Genomic DNA, 14,669 nt, shown 5'->3' on the forward strand with positions numbered 1-14,669 from the left:
GTGGTGGTTTTATTTCCTCTATTAGAGAGGTTTATTTCGGCTTTAATGGTCGTTCTTGGTTACTATGGGTTTTAAGATCGCTTGAGATGCATTCCAACGACGAGATCTTCATCATTTTTGTCTCCGACGACGGAATCTTCACCTGAATCTTCATCCTTAGATTATCCGGCGACGGAATCTTCAACAATGATATTCTTGACGACAGGATTTTCATCACAAGTTTTAAGAGATTTGAACAAATCACTCCAATTTTTGGAGTATTTTCTTATGAAGAAGAAAAACAAACAAAATTGTTGGATTTTGAGAAAAACCTACTCCACCGATTTAATCGTTTCTTATTCATGCTTATATTCGTCATGTTCCGTTGATCCTTCTCTTTCTCTTGTCGGATTTTTCGGTGTTGTACTTGTATGGCATGTTTTTGTTACTTTGTATTCTCTAATTTTTCATTTGAAACCCAATGTGACCTTGAATTTCCATTAATGAAAGGTTCCTTTGTTATCAAAAAAATAAAAATAAATAAAAAGACGGCAGGGGTCTGCATCATATCATTGACGGTGTTAGAATGTCCAGAATTGATCCTTTTGGTTTAAGCCGGTGGTCAAGAGTTAGAGTTTTTGGTGGATCTCTCAATGTGTAAACTTTTAGGAGCCAGGATAATTTGTTCCTGAAGTTAAGGTTTCTTAAGGGGTCCGCTCAAGTTTAAAGGACTAGAATTAGAGATTTGTGAAATCCAACCTAGAAGAATAGTGAAAGTGCGTGTTTAGTTTTGTTTTTTTTGACTCAGGCGATTGGGGTACATTGTACACGGATTAGTTTGGGGCTATGAAATTTATTTCCAACCAAGATGGTATGTCTTGGGGTGTTTAAAAGGTTTAGAGTTACCTCATTATCCATCCTAAGGTTCTGTCGCATGTCATTTTATTATTGTATAAACTACTATTTAGTCCTAAGAATATTAGAGTTAGTTTGGTCCAGTTGATCCAGTCAACTGTCTGTTTGGTCATTTTTCAAAATATATATTACTGTTTGGTCATAGGGTGGACAATGTCTACGCAGGACGACGTCATGGATGATGTAATTGTCATTTTGTAGTAGCGGAAATACCCTTTTGGGACCATATATATAGGAAAAATCAAGAGAAAATATTTCATTTTTTAGATCTACATTCTCTCTCCGTTTTTTTCTTTTTTCTTTTCTGTTGCTGTTTTATTTACAGACAATGAAGACGATGAAGAATTTTTTTTGAGGGTTTTATGAAGATGATGAAGATTGATTATGGAAGACGATGAGATTCCTTTCTGCTGTTGAAGACGATGAAGATGTTGAAGATTGATTTATGAAGAATTTCTTTCTGTTGTTGTTGTTGTTGTTGAAGATGATGAAGACGGTGAGATTTGTGTGTTTTTTTTTCTGCTACTACTGCTGTTGTTGAAGATGATGAAGACGATGAGATTTGTGTGTTTTTTTTGTTGTTGTTGCTGCTGTTGAAAACGATAACGATAATGAACACGAACTCATGTTTGAAGATTTGATTTGTTGTTATTGAAGAATGAATTGATTTCAATTGTAGACCTATGTTTGTTTTTCATCATTCTTTTTGTTCTTCGATCTGATTTTGATGATTTAGGTTTTGTTATGTGTTCATTTTTGCGAATGAACGCTATTTTTTGTTCATAATAATGAACTCTAATTTTTGTTCATTATAATGAACTCTGATTAGGTGTTCATTCGAAAGAACGAACTCTGTTTTTGTTCATAACAATAAAAGTTTTGTTGCTTGTTCATTTGAAAGAATGAACTCTATTTTCATATAGGTTTTATTAGGTGTTCATTAATTTGAAAGAATGAACTCTTGTTTTTATTCATAATAGTGGAGTTTTTGTTGTGTGTTCATTTGAAAGAATGAACTTTGTTTTTATTAGGTGTTCATTTGAAAGAATGAACTCTGTTTTCATATAGGTTTTTATTTCAAATGAACTCTTGTTCTTATTCACAATAGTGGAATTTTTGTTGCATGTTCATTTGAAAGAATGCACTCTGATTTTTTGTTCTTAATGGCGAAATTTTGTAGAATATAATGAAGTGTAATGAAGTTCATAGAATATAATGAAGCGTAGAGTTTTCATGAAATGGAATGAACTCAAATCTACAAAAAGCCTGATAGTTCATCAAACAGAATGAACTGCTACAAGAAAGTAAGTAGAAATTAACACGGAAGGATATTTTTTTCCATTTTGTATTTTCAAATAATTATGGACCAAACAGAAAACACGTTTTCTCGAAGGATCAAACAAACTTGGGACCACCTAAAAAAGGACCAAATTATTATTTTCCCTTTATTATTTCTATAAAAGGTATAGAGTTACCTCATTATCCATCCTAAGGTTGTGACACATGTCATTTTATTATTTCTATCTATTTTGTTAAATTTTTTTTTTAAAGTTTTTCTTTTTATTTACTTTTTTTTTTCCCTAAACTCTTTTACATAAAAATTAATGAAACGTGGTCATGGTATGTTATATGTTCCATAACCATGACGACTTTTGCTACATGTCAGGTCTAACAACACTACCATGATGACACAAGAAGGATCGTGGTCGATATCTTAGGTCCATGACAACTCTTTCAATATTTCAGCTAGAATGAGATCAAATTTTTTCCCTTAATAATTGTCATGGTCTAATTTTTATAGCTTGACAACAACACTTAGATTCTCCTATAATCCTAAATTCTAATCATAACTTGACGACTTTTATATCTTTTTCCAGAAATATTTGATGATTTAAAAGTCTTCATGCAATGTTAGACAACCACGGTGAATATTGTAAGAGTCGTCATAGTCGATAAATAGTAACTTGACGACTTTTGCAAGAATTGCCATCGTCACTATTCAATACCTTGATAACTTTTAATGTAAATTTGGGCTACGTAGAATCTTCATGGTCGAAAATCATTGATATTGATGTATCTAGGTAACAATAGAAAGAAATTAAAAAAAATAAATCAAAAATCAAAAATCAAAAATCAAAATAAATAAATATATATATATATATATATTAAAATATATGAGATTAGCCCCTAATAAAATAATATTATCCTTAATAAGATTAACCTTAATCTAAAACGAATAATTTAGTCGTTAACAAACATATATGGCTAAGGGGTTTTAGAATCTGCTTCAAAATGATTCTATTTTGTTTTATTACCTAACCCCCAACTTATCTGGGCATAACCCAATCTCGCGATTTATATTTTTTTGGTTTCTTCGTGATTTATATTTTTATATCACGAGGTACAATATCAATGTGAGAAAAACTTGTAAATAAAGAATTTTGGTGTGCTAGTGTTTATGGGTTAGGAGATTTCTATGTTTCTCCTTTTTACTTGCAACCATGAAGAAGGCGTGGACGACGAGATATGAGGTTGGTTTGAAAAATGGTTTAACGAGTTGATTACTAAGATTTCTTCAATGGTGTTCTCGGGCATGTCTTGTTGATTTATGGTTGTGTCTTCTCTTGTAGGTTGTGTAAAAAGATAGTGACAAAAGTTATGGTGGAATTTGGTCGTGGATGTAACTTGTAAAGGTATGAACCACATATATCTGGTGTTGTGGTTGTGTGCTTGTTTATATTCTTTTGCTCTTATTATTTCTTCATTTTTGTCTCAAATCACCAATTTCCCTTTGCGATTTTATGTCCTGTTGCGCTCGGGGTGCCAACTTTCCCACGATTAGTATTTGAGCTTGAACCGGCGGGTGTGATTCAACTTGGTATTGATTAATAGTTTATTGTTCGGGTGGAGAATATCTTTGTAGATAATATTTCACTCTGTTAGAGCATTGCTCGGTCGAACTCGCATGCGTTGCTATCTCAAGCATGTTTGTCAATGTTAGTGATCAAAACTATAAGTCTTGATTTCTAGTCTACTATAGCTAAGGTATCGGACTAGGATAGAAAATGTAGTTGAGCTCAAGAACTCCATGGAAATCATCATACAAGACGAAGGACTACTCAAGGAACCGGTGGATCTTCATCGACTAAAAGGTATGTGGAGACTTGAACTTATCTATCACTCAAAAGTCTATTTATCTCATATCTTGAGACAAAAGTCGTTTTGCTATATAGACTTAGATTATACACATTTGCTATTTCGAGCCGACTTTATCTCGCCTATCTATTTCTCGAAATATGTGTTGGTCGCTTTCGCTTTAACCAAGGTCATCTTTACCTAGTGAAGAAAGTCATGACAAGTTTCAATCACTTTGAAAATTGTTTACTTTGACGAAAAATAGTTCGTGAATAACAACTATAGAATATCAACATCCTCTAAGAACGTTTCAGTGATTAAAATGAGAGTTTATATTTCATAATTATTGGAGGATATAAGCATTTTTGTGGAAACATATATATGTATAAGTCCTTATTCCTTGAACCGAAGTTTGCGAACTTTGTTGATCAAGAGAACCCGAAAGGTGGCGTGAGCCAAGTCCGCGAACTGGCGGAAGTTCTCGACCCGAGAAATTCTGCTAGAGTTTGTGAACTCCGTCCGGGAACTTAAGTCCGCGAACTTTAGTAGGTTATATCTAAAAACGATGTTTGTGAACTTATTCTTATAAAATATCGTGGCTATATAGTTCATGAACCGATTCGAGTGAATCAAATCGTTTTTGCTTCAATTGTGTCTTGTGTAGTTACATAAGATTTCCTTGAAATTGAACAACTCTCTAACTAGTTCATTTGAGTCACTTGAACTAGTTATGGTGAAGAAAAATATGGTTGATATGAAAGTGATCATATGGCTAACCATTTGGTTGACTATTGTTGAACCAACAAATGTACAAGTTTGGGTACGGTTAGACAAGCCTAGAAACGTGCATTTCATTTGTGTATAATAAGCTAGTTTTCGATCTAACGGTTGAAAGATATTAGCTTGAATCTAATCAGGTTTTCATCTAACAGTGAATATTGAATGCTTTGTTACCAAGCTAACATTGATTGCAAACCCTGATTTGAAAGACTATATAAGGGAGAACTCTATCAACTGGGAAACCTAATCCCCACACCTTCTGTGTGATACTAGTTGTGCTAAGCTAGAGTCGATTCTCCTTTAACCTTTGGTTTCTTCTTCTAAACCAGGTTAACGACTTAAAGACTTCATTGGGATTGTGAAGCCAGACCGATACTAATTTCTTATAGTTGTGTGATCTTATCTTGCTGTTTCTATCGTACGAGTACAATTGTAATAATTGGCTTGAGATTGATATCTCCGATAGGCAAGATATAAAAGAAATCACAAACACTTCGTCTCATCGTTTGTGATTCCGCAATATCTTTTTTCGCTGCGCCGATTAAGATTATTGTGAGGTGATTGATAATACTAGGTTGTTCTTCGGGAATATAAGTCTGGTTTATCAATTGGTTCCTGTTCACCTTGATTTATCAAAAGACAGAACAAAACTCGTAGGTATATTCGTGGGAGACGGATTTATCTATTACCTAGATTTTTCTGTGTGATACAGATTTGTTTATTAAAGTATTCGACTTTGGGTCGTAGCAACTCTTAGTTGTGGGTGAGATCAACTAAGGGAATCAAGTACGTAGTATCCTGCTGGGATCAGAGACGTAGGAGCATAACTGTACCTTGGATCAGTGTGAGATTGATTGGGGTTCAACTACAGTCCAGACCGAAGTTAATTTGGAGTAGGCTAGTGTCTGTAGCGGCTTAATACAATGTCTGTTCAATCTGGACTAGGTCCCGGGGTTTTTCTGCATTTGCGGTTTCCTCGTTAACAAAATTCTGGTGTCTGTGTTATTTCTTTTCCGCATTATATTTTGTTATTTTTTCAATCAATTAGAATATCCGACCTTTTGGTTGTTGATTTAAATTGATTGACACTTGGATATTGGTCTTTGGTACCATCCAAGTTATCTCTCTAGTATTTGATAAAAACTTGCAGATTTCTATTTGCTTGAGTATATATCAAATCGAGAGATTGAGATATAAACTCTTTGATATACTTTTTATCTAGATTGAGTCTGACTGTCTAGTTGATTCTCTAGAAAGTATATTAGAGTTTGTCCATACAGATTGCTAAGCGAAATATTGGGTGTGGTTGTTGTACCCCCGCTTTTTCACACTCGATGTTCACACAAAGATGGATGTGTGATATGATTTACGATCAAAAGTTTAACTTGGTTGAAGTGTATGTTGTTAGAGCACTGCTCGGTCGAACTCGCAAGTTTTTCTTTCTCAAGCTTGTTGTCAATATTAGATGCACAAAACTATACCTTGATTTTGGGTATACTAAAGTCAAGTCTCGGACTAGGATTATAGTGTAGTAGTTGAGTATCAGACATCATTAAATAACTATGAATATTAAAGACTGAGAATCAAACGAAGACACTTGGAGAACTTCATTGACAAAGAGGTATGTGAAAACTGAACCATCCTATTTACTCACGAGATTTACCATTCTATCTTTACGAAACTATGTCGTATGATTTAAGTAGATTTCATATTGCAAAGAAGAAATTTCGAGTCAAGCTTTTCTTGATAAATTTCTCGAAATATGATTCGAGCACTGGATTTTTATAGATCCTTAACAATCTTGGTTAAGAACAATTTATTGTTCATGAACTATTTTTGTTTAAAGTTGATTATTTGAAAATTGCGCAAGAAGTGATATTTGATATGTATGGCGATTGGGAATGTTTCAAATTGTTTGAAGAGAGTTTTCAGAACTACTGAAACTCTGGACATAGGGTAGGTAGGCATACCCAGTACGCGTACCCTAGACATTTGAGTTCCGGAATAGGTGAGGGTACACATACCCAGTACTCGTACCCTAAGGTTTTGAGTTCGTGAAAATGTGGGAAGAACACATACCCAGCACGCGTACCCCAAGGGTCTAAGTTCGAGAACGATTAAGGGTACACATACCCCATACGTGTACCTTAACAGCCTAAGTTTATGGACAGGTCCATAGGTGTTTGCAAGTAAAAACGTTTACTGGGTGCAATATAAAATGGTGGAGTAAGCGGATGCTAAATAAAGCAAATCGTCTAAATCCTTAAACAAATGCACTGTACGAGAGCGTTTTGAGTTCGAGAGACAAATATGTACGACTCTGGATTAAACCAAGAAATGGTCGTTCCAGATTCGTTTTGGTCACAATGGAGGAAAAGGGGTCGATCTGTAGGGAGGTGTAGATGGTGGATTTTTGACAAAGGCTAAATTCGTAAACTCATAATTATGCGAAGCCCTGATTCAGCAATCAGACGTGAGTATCGAGACACGGGTCTCTCATAGAATTCTCAACGGAGAGTACTTTCTCTCAGAGTACATGTAGATATGTAGTCTCACGACTGGACATCGACATATCTCATGAATACCGAATACTTTCAGTGATTATTTCTATATAGCATCGCGAGATGGACGGCTCCTAGACAGCCTGCTCTGCTAGTATAAAGCGATAACGTCTTCAGGAACAAACAACAAGTTTACCATGACTATATAAAGGATATGATTTACCGGCAAGCTCGTATCAGGATAATTAATGCTCCTAGATAGCTTGCTCTGCTAGTATAGAGCCACAAAGTTAATTACTCCTAATTACAATCGCTCCTATTCCATGGTCGAATCCACGACTGGTCCTATGGAATGACAATAACAATTGTTCTGATTCTATGATCGAATCCACAGCTTGATCTCATAGAATAGCAATAACTATATTATCTCATTACTCCGATTTCATGATCGAATCCACAACTGGTCTCATAAATGGTAATAGATAAACCTTAATTACTTCGATTCTATGGTAAAATCTACGATCCCATGGAATGGTAATGCTCACTTTATTATTCTGAACTCGTAGTCGAATCCTCAGCTGATCCTATGAATTAATAATAAACATCTTATTACTCATTTTTGTGAATTATTCTCCACTGAATTCCATAATTAGTAATAAATAATCAACAACCGGGCGTCTGAGCTACCTCTAAGTAAGCCCCGATTTAAATGGTGAAGGTGTATTCAACTATGATACACTAACAGTCACCGCACGAACGAGTATTTCAAAAATACAACGAAATGATGAACCTATGCAAAATAGAAAAGAAAATAATAAATAATTAGAAATATTGACTAGGGTGCTGGGAGCACGGACACACGACCAACCGACCGTGTCGTGGTCAATTCCACGCCAGTTTTTATTATTTTCCATGATTTGATGAAAATCCTCTCATTTTATCAAATCTCCTTCGTCTCGAGGAAACTCCTCGGTTTCATGGTACTTCCATAAATCCATAAAAAATAATATAAAATTAAGGAAAAGAGTATGGGGCGTGACCATTGGCCAACCGGCCCCACACCCACGGTTCCTTATTATTTTATTATTATTTCTCTAATTTCATAAAAAAACTCCTTGATTTCATGGTATTTTTGCACAAATCATCAAATAATAATAAAATAAAATAAATTATGAAAACTTGTGGGACCAGGCCTTGGCCGGCCGGCCATGCCCTAGCCGGTCCCACACGCTCCTTTGTTTTATTATTTTATTATTAGTTTTCCTTGAATTCATCAAATTCCTTGATTTCATGGTATTTCTCTCAAATTAGGAAAAATTCCCTCAAATCATCAAAAATACCTAAAAAATATTAAAAAAATTATGAAAACTCGTGGGACCGAGCCCAAGCCGGCCGGTCATGCCTCCACGGTCCCACACGCCCTTGTTTTTATTATTTTAAATTTTTTGCTTCCCTGAACTTATGGAATCTCCTTCAGTTCATGAAAACTCCCTAAATTCATCAAATTTCTCAAAATTCATGAATTTTTCATAAAATCATTATAAAATTAGGGAAACTCGTGGGACCGGGCCCTAGCCGGCCGGCCATGCCTCCCACGGTCCCACACGCCCTTGTTTTATTATTTTAATATTTTTTGCTTCCTTGAACTCATGAAAACTCCTTCAATTCATGGAAACTCCCAAAATTCATCAAATTTCTCAAAATTCATGAATTTTTCATAAAATCATCAAAATATTATAAAATTAAGGAATAGGCACCACGGGACCGTGGTCACGACCGGCCGACCATGCCTTGACCTTGGCGGTCCCACGCCTCCTCCTCGTTCCTTATTTTATAATTATTTTTCATCATCTCATGGTGTTTTCCTCAGTTTCGTCGAAACCCTAATTTTGGCATATTTTCTTGAATGAATGCTCAATTGCACGCCAGAAAATATCAAAATTCTCAGGACTGAGACGCGGACGCCTTGGGGACACGAGCACGCTATCTTGACCGACCAAGATTTGCTCTTTGGCTCACGGAAGCCGGTCCCATCAATTTTCACAGTTTTGACCTAATTTGCACAATTGCTCGTATTAGGTCCAAAACTCTCCCAAACACTTTGGATTTTCATGAAGTGATCGTCAGGCGGTCATGGGACAACCTAGGGCCGGTTTCATGACTCCATGGTCGGTCCCTCGCCTCGTCATAAATTAATTAGGTTTTCTCACCTAAGGCTCGGACGAGCATTTTTTGAATAAATGATTAGACCAGCATTTAATCATTCTTCCACCAAAAAATCGTCAACTCTTCAGGAGTTCTTCGTATTTGCTCACGTGAGCATATGGACACTACATAGTTGATCCACGGTCCCATGTAGTCGCTCCCTCCTTTGTCCCATGGTTGAAATTCTGACAACCATGAATTGATCATCAATTGATCAAATTAGGGTTTCTGAATCCAAGGATCATCATTCCAGATTCCAACCTTAATAATTTTACGACGGCCTCATGGTCATTAATTTTATTAATTATGCTCGGTTCAACGACCAGTATTCTAATTAATATTTTTGGTACACTGCCAATAATCCATCAGATGAGCAACACATGCTCAGATGATCAAATATTCAACAATTCGTCACATGAGCAACACTTGCTCAGATGAGGAATATTTGCTCAATATTGGTTCAACGATCCATTGAATGAGCAATACTTGCTCACTTCATCGTTAGAACTATACCTCTGTCTCATGGCATGTTCAATTCATGAGTTTCAGTACATCATGTTCAACTCAACGACTACATGGACTCATCTTCCCATCAAACCACGAAGTCATCCATTGACTAACAAACCACGAGACGTCAATCGTGTCATTTGGGGGGATATCACTTAGGGTTTTGGTCTGGCGGTCTATGACGCGTGTGTTCAAACACACGATGGAATGTGAGCAAGTCGTGCAATCAGTTGAAAGAATTCACGAGGTAGTGGGTGGAAAATCGACCAAGTCTCCACACGTTGAGCAACTGGTTTCAAACACGATCTACAGTTCCCCACTCCTTGATTCCATCAACTTTCACACTTCATGGAATCATGGTGTCTACAATTCCAGCAATATAAATAAGTCTCTGAATCATGATTGAAGCATCATCGGTATCATCAATCTCACGTCTCATCGACAACACGAGATCATCAACTCATCAATTGAGCAACTTCAATCATTTAGTGCTTATCATATTCAGAATTCACACACCCACAATCGTTGATTACCATTGATTCCACACATTTCTCATCTTCCCTCCTACAGATCAACCCATCCCCTCTTGTGACCGAATTTAATCTGGAACGGTCATTGTCTTGATTTAGGCCGGAGTACTACAGATTGATCTCTCGAATCTAAAGCACCCCCTTTGCAGCGGTGCATCTGTGTGAGGTTTAACATTTCGCTCGGTTCGAGGAGTCTCCTCTGTACGGTCGTCTCCTCAATTCCTTAAAAACCACCAAATCGTTTTTCCCCATCTACAGATTGGCGACCACAGTGGGAGATCATTCTCTCAGTTGCAATCTAACGAACTCACAAGATGGTTGGTCTTAGGACCAATTCAACTAATTCAGATCAGAATATTTCAAACGGCAACACTCGTCATGTTACACCTGGCGGCATGGAGGGCAGAGGGATCCCGACTTTGGCAGAGTTGACTCAAATCTTAGAGGTCCATACCAGGAACATGGACCTGATGAAGGAAACGATAAACCACATCCTCGACTTTCTCATCAGATTGACATCCGAGTTAGGCAGTATCTCCGCTCCAGAAGCCTCAACACCGGGGACTGAGACGTCATCTGACCCTCAAATTAACAGCTTCACCACATACGAGAAGCGGGTGGAACAAGAGGTCACACATTTGACTGAATATCTATGCCAACTCCTGCACTTCTCCAGGGATCAGCGCACAGACACATTTTCAGCGCTTAACCAGATATCATCCAGTGTACAAATAAAGCCACCAACACCATCAGTTGAAGAAGTCTCCCTAGTGCCTGGACATTCGATCGACAACATCTCTTTTGGAGAAGAAGATCGCATGACGGATGAAGGACACAACCGAGCATTGTACGTCACTGGTTTCATCAAAGGCACCAAATTCAGAAGAGCTCTCGTTGACACCGGTGCTTCCACCAACATTGTCACTATGAAGACTCTCAGGATGGCCAGATTCCCACAAGGTAAAATCGTTCGCTATCCCATCCTAATGACAGGATTTGAAGGAAGTCAAAGCCATACATATGGATATGCATACATAGATTTGAGGGTGGGGCCGATTCGATCGAAAGCAAAGTTCCATGTGATCGAGCAAGAACCTGACTACCACATAATACTGGGACGCCCATGGCTCCATGATAATAAGGTGGTTCCTTCAACATACCATCAATGCATGAAGGCCCTGCTCGACAACAAGATCGTTCGCATTCCGGCTTCATCATCTCCTTATGCTCCCGTCTATGATACTGAGTTCCTTCAATCTCAAAAAGGCGTCCCGGAACCTCTGATAGACACATTTATGTGTCTAATATATCTCATTTGTATATATTATTAGTGCTCGATTTTGTACTTATTATGGTCTTTTATGCTTTTGTAGGTGTTTTTGGATAAATAAAGCTTTGCGGCAAAATTGGCTAAAAATGTGGCCCTTGGATTTCCGTTGATAGTGTACCGGAAATACCCCGGAGGAACCCTGAAAAAGTGCAGAAAACATCCCAGAAGAATTGCTAAAGGAACCCCTAATTTGGATAAGGGGAACCCCATTTCAGGGCATGTACTAAAGGGACACCGGAACTGGATAGGGGGAGGTCATCTTCAAAATTCAAAACAGAAATTGGCGGGAAGAATTGGCTGCAGCGACAACAATTTTGGAGTTGAATTCTTAGCGAGTTCTGAGGAGATTAAACGGGTGTATTTGGTACCTACAGACTCTAGAAGACATAACATGCCTAATGCAATCGTCTAAACCCATCCAATTGGGCTGGATAAGTCGGAATAATTGATCAAAGTCCCAACAGGATACGGCTTCTCTGTTTAGGGTTTGGGATTGGTCAGAGAGATTTATGGGATATTCTTGCATGGATATATACCAGTTCAGTTCATTCCAAGTCAGAGAATAGTTTGGATACGAGAGAATAGCCAACAGAACCACGTGAATCAACAGGAAAGTGATTTTTCTCCAAACTGCCCGAGAAGAATAATGAGATTATTCTCGGATTTGATCGAGTTTCTAGGGAGTTGGATAGCTATAAATAGCTGTGTTTTCATCATAGAAGGGTTAGAAAACCTTAGGAGAGAGTTTAGAGTCCAGGAGAGCCGAGGAGAAGCGATTACAGAGAAGACAGTGTTGCTGCTGCTGCCATTGAAGAGCTTCAAGAACACGAAGAACAGACTCACATAGTCAGTCGTTCTTTAGCAGTCTTAAATAACAATACCAGTGTCGTTCTTTTACACCAGTAAAGGCTTATCGCTTAAAGCAGTCTTCAATAGCACTTACCCCTTTGTAACAGTGACGTTGTAACACTTCTACAGCGTTGCTAATTCCTGTTTCATCTTATATACATCAATAAAAACACCTATTTTAGCCATGAATTTATCTTGTGAGTGTGTTTTTGGGATGAGGAGCTAAACCCAATCCCAGGGGTGATGGAGGAAGCCATTCTTCCAAAAGTTATGTGGTAAAATTCATTTAAATTTATTTATGCAATCCTTTTATGATTAATTGCACCGAATGAAAATTGAATAAATGATTTTTATTAATTAATTGTGTTTTCTCTTGATGAAATATGCCTTATTTATTGCTTTTGATATTTCATGCTTGCGATTAACAATGGATGTTTTGAAAATCTGATTTAGGCAATGATTAGAACCACAATTGTTTTTGATTTGAATTATAATGTCTAGAAATGCATGATAATAATTATTATTGAATCACATGAATTTTGGTGAATGGTGAAATCCTAAACCCTGGTCTTTCCATAATATTTACATAATTTTGAATTTGTTTTATCTTTTATTTTTAATTTAAATCTAAAAAATTATTTTCTTCACAAGTCTGAAAAGACCCAGTTTACCACTATTACTACAACCATTTTGAAAAAACCATCAAATTTTTGGCGCCGCTGACGCGGTTTTGTGTTTAGGTAGCATTTTTTTAGATTTATTTTATTTTTATTTTTATTATTATTTTTGTTCTTCTTTATATTTTTGGGTTTTTTTTTGTTTCCTTGCAGATTTTTGAAGATTGGAGCGAAAGACAATTTTGCCAAAGCTTGTGGTGATTTACTTAAAGTCTGGGAGTGAAAACAAAGCTAAAGGAGAGAAAGAAGAAGATTTCTTTATTTTGTAAAAAAGAGAAAAAAAAGAAGAGAGATTTATGTTTTTTTTTTTTTTTAGGCTTTCATTTTTATTTTTGCACTTTATTTATTTTTGAACATTGGGACTGTATTTATTTATTTTTTAAAACCCTACGGAAGGGTTAATTAATTAATAAAAAAATATTTAAATTGTGTGCAGGGAAGGACGGTGATTACAATATCACCTCGGTCCCTCGGGTTCACACATGACATAGGAGTCGTGGCCCGAGTCGACTGCAATGGTTCATCCCTCGTCTGGTACGGGAGGTAAGTCCAATCGAAACACTCGCGAATCTACTGCAAGCGGGTTACTGTATTCCTTAAGGTGATAATTGTTTGAGGACGAACCAGACTGTTTTTTTATATATTCCTAGTAAAGGGCAAGGCCTGGCCTAAACAAGATAAGGGTTCGGATTTCATCACCGCTCCCTTCTTGCCCGTTTTAGGAAAACAAAACCTAACGCGAACCCAAGCTTTAAAATATGATTAGAAAGAGACCTATTGGGTATCGAGCTTGTTAGGAAAATTTTCCGAAGGATGTTGGTTACCTTTTAAGCAATTTCAAAGTTCATGATGACTTCTGGGAGTTGAAACAAGCCGCCTTGTAACGCCGGTGAGGCCTTGGGTATCAAAGCTCCATTGAGCTTCCCTCGCCTCAGTTTCATCTCACATTAGCTCGGATTGATCCAGAGGGGTTTGCTCAAACTGTAACGAATTCCCCTTCGAGAGATAGAAGCTAGTCTAGAAACAATCTAAGTGGAGCCATCATGCTTTTTGTTTGCTAGAAATCTTTAGGCTTGCTTTAGTGAAGTTGAGTCGGCCTTGTTTGTGGTTGTGTAGAATTCTCTTGCAATTAAGAATGTCGAAATGGTATGATAGAAGCCAATACAATGAGTATCGACCTGAATTTGAATATGGACATCATCAGTTTTATGACCATGGTGAGCCCAATTACTATCCACACGCGAATTGGTCTTACGAGCAA

The sequence above is a fragment of the Papaver somniferum genome, unplaced genomic scaffold (genome assembly GCF_003573695.1).
Source record: "Papaver somniferum cultivar HN1 unplaced genomic scaffold, ASM357369v1 unplaced-scaffold_128, whole genome shotgun sequence".
NCBI classification, from domain to species: Eukaryota; Viridiplantae; Streptophyta; class Magnoliopsida; order Ranunculales; family Papaveraceae; genus Papaver; species Papaver somniferum.